At 53.0% G+C, this 12,985-nt stretch overlaps 1 pseudogene; it reads right to left on the bottom strand.

Annotated features, from left to right (window-relative positions):
- Nucleotides 1–12,450, bottom strand: part of LOC138745068 (zinc finger protein 585A-like) — a 36,260-nt pseudogene extending 23,810 nt beyond the window's left edge.
- Nucleotides 12,451–12,985: the final 535 nt, after the last annotated feature.

Raw genomic sequence — 12,985 nt, 5'->3', positions numbered from 1 at the left:
CTCAGAAGCCTACACTGGGGGACCACATGATGCCCGAGTGACATCAGCGACCCCCAGTGCAGTTCTCAGCCAGGTCCGGGCGGGGAGTTTTACTCCAGTCCAGCAGCATGCAATAAATCAGTTCCGCTCACTGAACTCAACCCGTCTGGTTGTGTGTTCTTTCAGTAGCAGTGTAGCTGCTGCTACAATTGGTGACCCTGACTGGTTCAAACATCTTTGAACCCATCATGAGCAAACCTGGGATCAGTGCTATAGCCGTCAAGCTGCCTGAATTCTGGGTTCAGGAGCTGGAGACCTGGTTCGGCCACGTGGAGACTCAGTTTCACCTCCGCCAAATTTCATTCGACATGACCAAATTCTACCATGTGGTCGCTGCCCTGGACCAGGCCACCGCCAAACGCGTGCTGCACCTCATTCAGCACCCACCCACTGAAGACAAATATGAGACCATGAAGTGAGTGCTCACTGAATCTCTCAGACTATCCAGGAGCCAGCGTGCCGCTCGGATGCTGTACCTTGATGCCTCGGGGGACATACCCGATGGAGCTGATGGACGAGATGCTCGCGCTCATGGGTGATCACACCAACTGCCCACTCTTTGAGTGCATTTTCCTTGACCATCTGCCTTAGGTCATCCGGCCGTTACTGGCCCAAGAGAGCTTTACTGACCCAAGGAAGGTTACTCAGAAGGCCCAAGAGCTATGGCTCAAGCAATTCCCGGAGGGCTTGGCAGTCCAGCAGGTCATGAGATACGGGCATGACTATGCCAACCCTGCCCCTAGCACTGCGGTAGTGCAACTGGCCCCTGCAGGGGCCACCAAGAGCATAACCGGAGGCATGTCATCTGCTCCAGTCCTCTGCTTCTACCACCAGTGCTGGGGAGCCAAGGCTCAGAAGTGTCGTCAGCCCTGCCCATTGCAGAGAAACGAGCAGGCCGGCCACTGTTAATGGCTGTGGCGGCTGGCCAAGGATACAGCCTCCTCTACCTGCGGGACTCAGTCAGCGGCCGGTGGATCCTCATTGACACTCGAGCCCAGATCAGCATCATCCCGGCCAGGAACCAATCTCGAGGACCTCCACACCGTGAGGCCAATGCAACAGAGATCCGGACGTATGGAGACAAGACTGTCCACTTCCAGATTGGCCGACAAAAGTTCTCATGGAGGTTTACCGTCTTATACCTCTGACTACCATCCTGGGTGCTGACTTCCTCCTCACCTACGGGCTTCTGGTGGACATTCGGTGTAGCTGCCTGGTGGAAGCCTGTACTTTCCAGACCATTCGCCTCGATGCCTCCCACACAGAGCAGCCACAGATGGCCACGATCAGTGAAGAGTTCCAGAGAATCCTGGATGAGTTTCCGACCCTCCTCAAGCCACTGTTCTCCACTGCCTCACCGTGCCTTGGGGTGTTCCACCACATTCCCACCCAGGGCCCACCGATTCATGCCAAGGCATGCTGGCTCCTGCCTGACAAGCTCCAGGTGGCAAAGGAGGAGCTTTTGCATCTGTTGGAGCTGGGGATCATTCGGCAGTCTGACAGCCCGTGGGCTTTACCATTCCACCTGGTTCCGAAAGCCTCCGGTGGCTGGCGCTCCTGTGGAGACTATTGATGGCTCAAAGAGGTGACAGTTGCTGACTGTTACCCCATCCCTCACATCCAGGACTTTACAGCCAACCTGCATGGTGTGAGGGTTTTCTCCAAGGTTGATCTTGTGTGGAGTTATCACCAAATCCCAGTGCAGCCTGAGGACATACCCAAGACAGCCATCATCACCCCCTTCAGCTTGTTTGAATTCCTTCACATGCCGTTCAGGCTCAAGAATGCTGCTCAGACCTTCCAGCACCTCATGGACTCAGTGGGCAGGGACCTGGATTTCCTCATTGCCAGCAGGGATTGGGCGCAACACAAGGCTCACCTGCACACCCTCTTCTCCTGGCTGGCCGACTTTGGCCTCACGATCAACCCAGCCAAGTGCCAGTTTGGGAAAGCGTCCATGCAGTTCTTGGTCCGTACCATAACGGCCAAGGGAGCCACGCCCACCGCTACGAAGGTTGCCGCTATCAAGGAGTTCCCACGTCCAGACAATCTCAAGGGGCTGCAGGAGTTCGTGGGTCTGGTCAATTTCTACAACCGATTCAACCCGGGAGCTGCGCACATCATGCAGCCACTATTCATCCTCAGGCAGCCAAGCACAAAACGCTCACCTGGACCCCAGAGGCCTGCAGTACATTCAAGGCCACCAAGGATGCCCTCATGAAGGCTACCATGCTCTCCGTCGATGCTCTGCCAGAGCCATCGGCGCCATCCTGGAGCAGCAGGTGAATGGACAATGGAAGGCGCTGGTATTCTTTAAATGGCTTCTCTGCCCACCAGAGTGCAAGTATAGTGCTTTTGACCATGAGTTACTGGGCATGTACCTGGCGGTGCGGATTTCCGCTATTTCTTGGAGGAGAGGACTTTTACCATCTTCACTGACCACAAACCTCTCATCCAGGCACTCACAATGGCAAAGGACCCCTGGTCGGCCTGCCAGCAGCACCACCTCTCCTTCATTTCGGAGTTTACCACTGACATTCAGCACAAGGTTGGGAAGGACAATGTGGTCGGTGATGCACTCTCGCGACTGACCATCTGTGCACTGATGCCCGGCCTCAACTTCGATCAGCTCGCCTGGGACCAGAAGTCCGAAAAAGAGACGCGGACCTTCAGGACTGCCAAGATGGGCCTGTGGTTTCGAGACCTTCTGACTCTAAGTGGCGGAAGCACCATCCTGTGCCATGTCTCCATGGGCACCCCACGGCCAGTGGTTCCCCGGCAGCAGTGCAGGCAAGTCTTCCATCATATTCACGACCTTTCGCACCCATCCATCATGTTCATGGTCCGGATGGTGGCAGAGCAGTTCATCTGGCATGGGCTGCGGTAGCAGATCACAGGCTGGGCCAGAATATGCACCCATTGCCAGATGTCCAAGGTACACAGGCACACCAGGGTGTGCAAGAGTTCAAGCACGTCCGGGAATGGTTCAGCCACATTAACATGGACATAGTTGGGCTCTTACCCATTTCCCAGGGCAACTGTTACCTGTTCATGGTGGTGGACTGCACCACTCGTAGGCAATCCCAATGCCGGACGCCTCCACAGACTCCTGCTCTGAGCGCTGTTGCATGGTTGGTCGCCCGGTTCAGCGTTCCGAATCACCTCATCAGTGATCGAGGTGCCCAGTTCACCTCTGCAATCTGGGCACAGCTCACCAACAGGTTGGGAATCGTGCTACACCGCACCACAGCCTATCATCCGCAGGCCGATAGGCTGGTCGAGCGTCTGTACCACCACCTTAAGTCAGCACTTATGGCCTGCCTCATCTGTCTTGACTGGGTGGACGAACTGTCTTGCGTGCTCCTGGGCATCCACTCCACGCCCAAGGAGGATCTGTAGGCGTCATCAGCAGAGCTGGTCTACGGCGCACTGCTGGCACTTCCTGGTGAGTTCATCAGCACGCCTCACAACCCCCAGCGGTCGCCACACGAGCTGCTTCCACACCTCCAGGCCCGCTTGGACTCCTTCGCATCCCAACCGCCACCCAAACACGGCACACGGCCATCTCACGTCCCCAGCGAGCTGCCTTCCACAGAGTACATTTTTATTTGGTGGGGCCTGCCCGCAGCACCTCTGCAGAGACCTTACAAGGGGCCGTACAGCTTTCAGGCTCTACGTTCACGCTGGACATCGGCGGCAGGCGGGAACTGTTTACTGTGGACAGCCCTAAGCCAGTGCACCTCAACCCCACCGAACCAGTGATTATGGCCCAGCCCAAGAAGTGAGGCCACCCAGCTAAAACGGACAATGGTGCTGGTTCTGGGGGAGGGCTGTGTGGCGGCACACCACTAGGCAGGCGAACTGGATCCACTTGTAATCTGCACGGCAAGGCAGCCGGTCAAAATGGCACCATTGGGGGTTTCCCCCTCTTTTCAGCACAGGGCTCAGAAGCCTGCGCTAGTGGACCATGTGACACCTGGTGGGAAGCACAGTTCTCAGCCAGGTCTGGGCTGGCAGTATAACTCCAGCCCAGTAGCCTGCAATAAATCAGTTCTGCTCACTGAGCTCAACCCATCTGGTTGTGTGTTCTTTCAGTAGCAGTGTCTGTCCCATCTGCACAGAATGCAAACCGCAGTTTTACTGGCCAGATAAAGCCACTCTGATAAAAGCTACTAGACCTATCAAACACCTCAGCCACGACTTTAAAGGCCCGCTCCCTTCCTACTACACCCTATTTCCTTAATCCCATAGACAAATACTCACGCTTCCCTCTTGCAATCTTATGTCCCGAAGTATCGGCAACCACGGTAACAAAGTGCCTGCAATCCATTTTCAGCATGTGTGGGTACTCCAGCTAAATACACACAGACAGGGGTGCCACCTTTATGAGTGCCAAAGTCCAGCAGTACCTTGGGATAGAGGCATTGCCACCAGCTGCACCACAAGCTACAATTCCAGGGGTAATGGACAAGTAGAAAGGGAAAATGCCATGATTTGGAAAACCGTCCTGTTGACCTTAAAGGCAAAATGGCATGGAGGCTTTACATTCAATATTTTCAGTGTTGTGTACCGCCACTAACACGACACCACATGACCGTATGTTTTCCTTTTTGAGGAAAGCCACGATGGGCATGGTGCTGCCTAGATGGTTGATAACACCAGGACCGGTGCTCCTTCGGACCCACTGCAGGCCCCACAAAACAGACCCACTAGTAGACCCAATGGAGCTGAGGCACACGAACCCCCACTATGCATTCGTTACATTCGGATGGACGGAAAGTCTCAATGGGCATCAGGGACCTCGCACTGGCCGGAACCCTACACATCAGCATGAAGGACAACAGACAACAGGACAGCTGACCATCACATCACCCCAAAGGGCCCCACTGAACAATACAACCCCAACAACCAGTACTCGTACGGAAAGCTCTACACCCCCTCAGCATACTCCCACCCTGCAACTGTCGGGAAGTCCTACACCCTCACAGCATACCCCCACCCAATGGCAGGACCCTCCACCCTCAATACCCTCCATTCCCCCTGCCCCAGTACCCCAAATGTCCAGGAGAAAAAGGAAAGCCCATCTGATACTGGACTTATGAACTTATGGGGGGGGGGGGGGGGTAGAGGTCAAATTCTTTGGGGGAATGAATGTGGTGACATGCAATTACACCACTAGGTCACCAGGGGCCACCCGTTTCTTCAGCAATATTAGACATGGATTTCAACACCCCACACCCGATAGCCAAGGAAACAGACAGGCTTTGTTTTGGAATATTTTTATTTTAAATCTTTTAAACCAAATTTGAGTAAAATAAATCATATAAAGATACATGTGGTACATACGTGTATAATCCCCCACAAACCCCAAGCCTCCCCTTCCACTATACTTCCTCCTTCAACTCCCCCCACTTCCCCATTGCTGATAACCCAAACCCAAAGAAGAAGGAGATTCAAACCATCAACCACATAACTAAATGCCATAGTTGAGAGTAACACCACCACAACACAGCCAGAAAGCTCAACATTTCAAATATAGTCCAAATAAGGGCTCCACGAACAGGCGTCCACTCTGACTATGTGAAGTAGAGCTACATCAACAGGCATCCGCTCCGCCTTTGTAAGGTATAGCTACGCGAACAAGCGTCCGCTCTAAGTGAGGCATAGGCTACACGAACAGGCGTCCACTCCGACTACGTGAGGCAGAGGAACTCATAGAGGCGTCCGCTCCGACTATGCAAGGCAGAGCTACTCGAACAGGCGTCCGCTACAACTATGTGAAGTAGATCTACTCGAACAGGTGTCTGCTACGACTACGTGAGGCAGAGCCACTCAAACAGGCATCCGCTACAACTATGTGAAGTAGATCTACTCGAACAGGCGTCCGCTCCAACTACGTGAGGCAGAGGCTACGTTAACAGAGACAATTGAGCTGACCTCAGACCATCAAACTGGCAAACACTCTCAAGGTAGATGTCCACAACGCTGATTCGTTCTCCAGTGAAGATGCTTCCACCTTGAAGGCCTCCATCTTGGGAGGCAGGATCGCAAGCCTCCTCCCGCTCTGAACTAAACACCGCTGCCATTAGCGACCACATGAGGAAACCCTCTTGTGTTAAGGCTAAACACACAAGGAAATGCTGCCCTGTCAGGGACGCTGTCTGCTCCAACTGTAGGTTGAAAGGAGACTTTGCAAAGGTCTGCAAGTCCAAACCAATCCCGAGTTCCAGCAGTACCGTGTGCAAGCAGGGTTAGCTTCTTCAATGACATCACCTCCACTCTCACTTCCCGGGATCTGGGACAGCCACACGCACATGCCCTTCTGTCTTCTTCCCCTTCTCTTCTAGTGAACGACAGGGCCGCGTGTCCACCATGGAGGCAACCATCTTGTGCACCATCTTACCAGACTGTCAGCAGCCAATGGAACTCCTCAGATGATGACGTGATACTGACATTGGTAACCCTGGATCAGGAGAGACCCCATCAACTCTCCAGGTCCCTGATGGACATCCAGGTATATGGCCTCCCCAACACTTGCCTATTCAACAGTGGAAGGACCGAAAGCTTCATTCACCCAGACACTGCACAGCACCGCTCAGTCGGGGTGAAGCCCACGAGCCACAGTGTCTCCATGGTGTCCAAATCCCACTCGGCAGTTGCTCAGTCACACTGACTGCCCGAGGCATGGTTTACCGTGAATTTATACTCCTCATCCTGCCACAACTCTGTGCACTCATCCTACTGAGATTAGACTTGAAGAGTAATGGAGTACAATGGGCCCCATCCCCTCTCAGTCTGTAATGAGCAATTTTTAAACCACCCACCACCCCCCTCACTATGCAGCCGACCAGCAGCCCTAAACCCAATCACTGCATCCGACATGTGGGCTCTTCACGTTCCGGATCTCTCCCCACCCCTTTCTCCCAATCTCACCCCCGACTGTAACCCATTACCACTAAAATTTGGTGATATAGTGCCAGGGATAAGACATTTATTAAGTCAGAGGTGAGATTCATCCTCGCCGAGGGGGTTATAGAGCAGAGTACAAGCCCCTGGAGAACCCATGTCGTGGTGGTGAAGAGTGGGGAGAAACACCGGATGGTCATCGATTACTCCGACCATCAATAGGTTAATGGGGCTGGATACATACCCCATGCACCACTTCGCCAACATGATGAACCAGATCACACAGTTCAAGGTGTTCTCCACCATAAACCTGAAGACCACCTACCAGCAACTCCCCATTCTCCTAGAAGACCACCAGTATACTGCCTTCAAGGCTAATAAAAGCTATGATTGTTTGACCACATCATCTTTGTCTACTTCATCAACTTGCCTTTGAGACCTACCAAACGTGTTTCCTCACTCACAACATATGGTTATAAGTCTATCTTCCCCTAAACACGAAACCGATTTCCAAGTAACTGCAATACACTTTCTTGCCACTGCCAGTACTATTTTCACAAATTTCTTTTGATTTAAATGAAAGTTTTAATTTCGGGTTCTTCCCTTTCACATTCCCTAATAAGTCATGGTTTTGTGGGTATTGTTACAGGATATGTCAGAATAGTTATAGGTAAAATATGTCTTTAAAAGAGATAGATGGAGGGGGGTTTAGTTTAGGTTATACTTCACAAACAGTCACTTCACAAAAGACATCATATTTAAAATGCAAGAGCTTTGCTGAAGTGAGACATTGTGTCACCAGTGACTTTGCTGAGACAATGGAACTGCTTTGGAAAGAACTTCACAAAGAGGCGCAAATGGAAAAAATGACCAGGCAGAGGCTGATAAGATCTTGCAAAATTGGGTTTGGAGCCTTGGGAGAGGTCATTTGGTTTTTACAAAGAGAGGATAAAAACAAACAAGTGATGCACTTTTGGAGAGATAAGCCAGTCCTTTAGCAGCAATTGAGGTTGCAACATGGCAAGCTGGCAGGCTTGTTGAGAACCCCATTTTGAAGATGGGTTGTGAGTTCTGAGTTCAGCCTGTTCAAATACTTTGAGGAAATGGCTGGCTAGTGTGAAATAAAGGAAACAAGAGTAACTCTGTGGTGACCTGGAAGAGGTCATCATTTGGAAAACCCATGATGGGGCAAGTTTCTTTGGCAAGACACTGCAATAACTGATTGGAGGAACTCAGTTTGTGTGTGTCCAACAAGCAACTAATTTCTCTCTGAAAATTCATAAATGTTAAATTCTGTGCACAGTATAAGAATTGGCTGATACCAATGAACTTGAAAAAGAGAGAAGGGAATGATTGGACTATGAAACAAAGAACTTTCCTGAACATACACGTGCACTTAGAACTGGAAGGGGCTTAATTTAGGTTAATAGTAATAAGTTAAAGATTGATCTTGTTATTATGTTTAAAGAAAATTAAAAGCAATTTTTCTTTAAGTAATCATTGTCTTGGTGAATTTCTATTGCTGCTGGGTTTTGGGGTCATCTGGACTCTTAACAGTATGAAATACCAGTGATTTGATCTAATAGCTCCCCTACTTTCACCCAGAAAGGTCTCACTTTCGGTCACGTCCGTGTGGAGTGCAGAAAGAAGGTACCATCTTCAATACCACACCTAAAACACTTTGATAAATCAGATTTTATTTTATGCAACTTATATGACATGATATATAATTGATGCATAAAGTTATACAAGGAGTGGCTTCTCCTATGCAGGTTTCTTACCCGGGCTGGGGCCGCCTCACTCGAACGATGCTGGGGCTGCCGCTTCCCCTTTGCTCTTGCCCGGATCGGGGCTGCCGCCGCCTACCCTCTGCCCGGACCGGGGCAGCCGCTGCTTTCGCCAAGGCAAATAGCGCCTTTGGAAGACTACACAAGAGTCTGGAAAAACAACCAACTGAAAAACCGCACAAAGATTAGCGTATACAGAGCCGTTGTCATATCCACACTCCTGTTCGGCTCCGAATCATGGGTCCTCTACCGGCATCACCTACAGCTACTAGAACGCTTCCACCAGCGTTGTCTCCGCTCCATCCTCAACATTCATTGGAGCGATTTCATCCCTAACATCGAAGTATTCGAGATTTCAGAGGCCGACAGCATCGAATCTACGCTGCTGAATATCAAACTGCGCTGGGTAGGTCACGTCTCCAGAATGGAGGACCATCGCATTCCCAAGATCGTGTTATATGGCGAACTCTCCACTGGCCACCGTGACAGAGGTGCACCAAAGAGGTACAAGGACTGCCTAAAGAAATCTCTTGGTGCCTGCCACATTGACCACCACCAGTGGGCTGATATCGCCTCAAACTGTGCATCTTGGCGCCTCACAGTTTGGCAGGCAGCAACCTCCTTTGAAGAAGACCGCAGAGCCCACCTCACTGACAAAAGACAAAGGAAAAACACAACACCCAACCAACCAATTTTCCCCTGCAACCGCTGCAACCATGTCTGCCTGTCCCGCATCGGACTTGTCAGCCACAAACGAGCCTGCAGCTGACGAGGACATTTACCCCTCCATAAATCTTCGTCTGCGAAGCCAAGCCAAAGAAGAAAGTTATACAATAATTGCACTGGACAAACAATCTCTACACAAGTCCGTCAATGTGTGGTTCCTCTATCATAATATTTAAATCCTATTTCCATTTTTGTTTCCATTGAAAAAGCCCAGGTTTCAAAGTTGCACTTTGCAACAAGACACATTGCAGAAGAAAATTTCTGTACAGTCCCTCATCTCCTAAGAGTCTCCACTTCACTCCAAGGGAGAAATAATCTCTCTGATCCAAGTTTATCTCGGAAAAATATTTTTATTTGAAAATAGCAAAAAAGTGAATTTCTAGATATTCCATATTTATCCCTTAATTGAGTGAAGGATATTAACTGACCCTGTTCATAAAATCTTCACGAGCTGTTTTCACACCGCAGGGGAGTGGTGACCCTACTTTGTCCCAGTGAAATTCCTGGGAATTCAGGACCTCTCAGACCTTTCAAACTGCGGTTCAAATTCCCGGGAATGTGCCTTCCCTGGCAATTTGGGGAGGGGCCCCACCTCCAACCAATGACCCATTATGCATGTTCACCCCCGCCTGTCCCTTGCTCCCTCTCTCCCCCTCTGGCCACCCATCGACCATGCGTCCTCCCTCCCGCACCCCTCCCCTTGTTTTGGCGCATCATGATGGCAGTACTATGCTGGATGAATGACCAACTTTATTTCCCATCATCCCTCAAGCAGCCGGACCTGATATGGACCCGCTGGTGCGCCAGCAGGTCAGAGTTCTGGTTGAAGACTTTGCCACACTCAGAGCAGGTGAATGGCTTCTCCCCGGTGTGGACCAACTGGTGCTTCCGCAGGTTGGAGGTGTCGGTGAAGCCCTTGCCGCACTCCGGGCAGATGAAGGGCTACTCCCCGGTGTGGACCCGCTGGTGTATCTCAAGCCTGGACCTGTTGATGAAGCCCTTGCTGCACTCAGGGCATGTGAAGGGTCTCTCCCCGGTGTGGATCCGCTGGTGGATCAGCAGGTTGGAGGAGTGGATGAAGCCCTTGCCGCACTCTGGGCAGGTGAATGGCCTCTCCCCGGTGTGGACCCGCTGGTGTATCTCAAGTCTGGAACTGTTGATGAAGCCCTTGCTGCACTCAGGGCATGTGAAGGGTCTCTCCCCGGTGTGGATCCGCTGGTGGATCAGCAGGTTGGAGGTGTTGGTGAAGCCCTTGCCACACTCGGGGCAGGTAAAGGGCTTCTCCCCGGAGTGGACCCGCTGGTGTATGTCAAAGCTGGACCTGTTGGTGAAGCTCTTGCCACACTCATAGCAAGTGAATGGCCTCTCCCCAGTGTGGACCCGGTGGTGCCTCCATAGGTTGAAGGTGTTGGCGAAGCCCTTGCCGCACTCGGGGCAGGTGTACGGCCACTCCCCAGTGTGGACCAACTGATGCCTCCGCAGCATAGAAGGCCGGATGAAGCCCTTGCCGCACTCAAGACAGGTGTAGGGTCTTTCCCCAGTGTGCACTCGCTGGTGCATCTCAAGGCTGTACCTGTTGGTGTAGCCCTTGCCGCACTCAGAGCAGGTGAACGGCCTCTTCCCAGTGTGGACCCACTGGTGCCTCCGTAGGCTGGTGATGTTGGTAAAGCCCTTGCTGCAGGTGGAGCAGGTGAAGGGTCTCTCCGCAGTGTGGACCCGCTGGTGTAATAGCAGGCTGGAGGACTGGGTGAAGCCCTTGCCGCACTCTGAGCAGGTGAATGGCCTCTCCCCAGTATGGACCCACTGGTGTATCTCAAGGCTGGTCCTGTTGGTGAAGCCCTTGCCACACTCAGAGCAAGTGAATGGCCTCTCCCCAGTGTGGACCCGCTGGTGCCTCCACAGGTTGGAGGCGTTGGTGAAGCCCTTGCCACACTCGAGGCAGGTAAAGGGCTTTTCCCCGGAGTGGACCCGCTGGTGTATCACAAGGCTGGACCTGTTGGCGAAGCCCTTGCCGCACTCAGAGCAGGTGAACGGCCTCTCCCCAGTGTGGACCCGCTGGTGCCTCCATAGGTTGGAGGTGTTGGTGAAGCCCTTGCCGCACTCGGGGCAGGTGTACGGCCACTCCCCAGTGTGGACCAACTGATGTCTCCGCAGCATAGAAGGCTGGATGAAGCCCTTGCCGCACTCAGGACAGGTGTAGGGTCTTTCCCCAGAGTGAACTTGCTGGTGTATCTCAAGGTTGTACCTGTTGGTGAAGCCCTTGCTGCACTCAGAGCAGGTGAATGGCCTCTCCCCAGTGTGGACCCACTGGTGCCTCCGTAGGTTGGTGATGTTGGTAAAGCCCTTGCTGCAGGTGGAGCAGGTGAAAGGTTTCTCCGCAGTGTGGATCCACTGGTGTATCTCAAGGTTGGACCTGTTAATGAAGCCCTTGCTGCAGGTGGAGCAGGTGAAGGGCCTCTCCTCGGTGTGGACCCACTGGTGTATCTCAAGGTTGGACCTGTTAATGAAGCCCTTGCTGCAGGTGGAGCAGGTGAAGGGCCTCTCCGCAGTGTGGACCCACTGGTGTATCTCAAGGTTGGACCTATGAATGAAACCCTTGCTGCAGGTGGAGCAGGTGAAGGGCCTCTCCTCGGTGTGGAGCCACTGGTGTCTCGTTAACTCACTCGACCGTTTAAAGTTCTTCCCGCAGTCAGAGCACTGAAACCGGTTCATCGTTGTGAGGCCCAGAAGGTGTGACCAAGAGGATAAATCAATGCAGTCCTGAGCTCAGCCCGATGGAGGTCCCGGAGAGCTAGGCCGCGGGTTAAATCAAAACCGAGGCTGGGACTGGGTCCGAGGAGTGGAGTCCTCCCGCCAGGCGTTGCAAACCTCAGATCCACGGGAGCTCCCGTTCCAAGACCCGGTGCTGCGCGCTGCTCCCAGACTTTCGGCGCTCAATCGCCTTCGGTCCCCAACAACAGTCCAGCTCGAAGTGAAAGTGGCGGATGCCGGTCGTCTCTTCGCGCATGCGCACCATGCACGCAAGGACGTCTCCCCACGCATGCAGGCGCCGTCTCCACGCATGCGTATCATGGAGCGAGGAGGAGGAGACTGCGGCCGGACCTCCAGCTCTGCAGGAACCGGCGAGGATGGTGGGGGATTTCTAGCCCGTTCTCCCCGTCTGTATCCGGGGCCACGGAGGGCCCTGGGGCCTTTCCCCGCCCGGGGGGACGGAAACCTCACCCTGTGACTTCTCCATGCCTGGCGGGACTGGGGTTCTCTCTGGGACCTCTCCCTTCCTCGCAGGGGGATGGGGCCTCGCCCTGCCGTCCATGCGGGAGAGGGATGGGGCCTTGCCCTGCCGTCCATGCGGGAGAGGGATGGGGCCTTGCCCTGCCGTCCATGCGGGAGAGGGATGGGGCCTTGCCCCGCCCGGTGGGACAGGGATGGGGCCTTGCCCCGTCCGGTGGGACAGGGATGGGGTCACCTGCTATAATAATAATGTTTCCTGCAGCTGTCTGCTACCTCTACACATTTGCTCTTCCAAT

Source organism: Narcine bancroftii, chromosome 1, assembly GCF_036971445.1.
Source record: "Narcine bancroftii isolate sNarBan1 chromosome 1, sNarBan1.hap1, whole genome shotgun sequence".
NCBI lineage: Eukaryota > Metazoa > Chordata > Chondrichthyes > Torpediniformes > Narcinidae > Narcine > Narcine bancroftii.
This window is presented reverse-complemented; position numbering and strand designations above follow the sequence as displayed.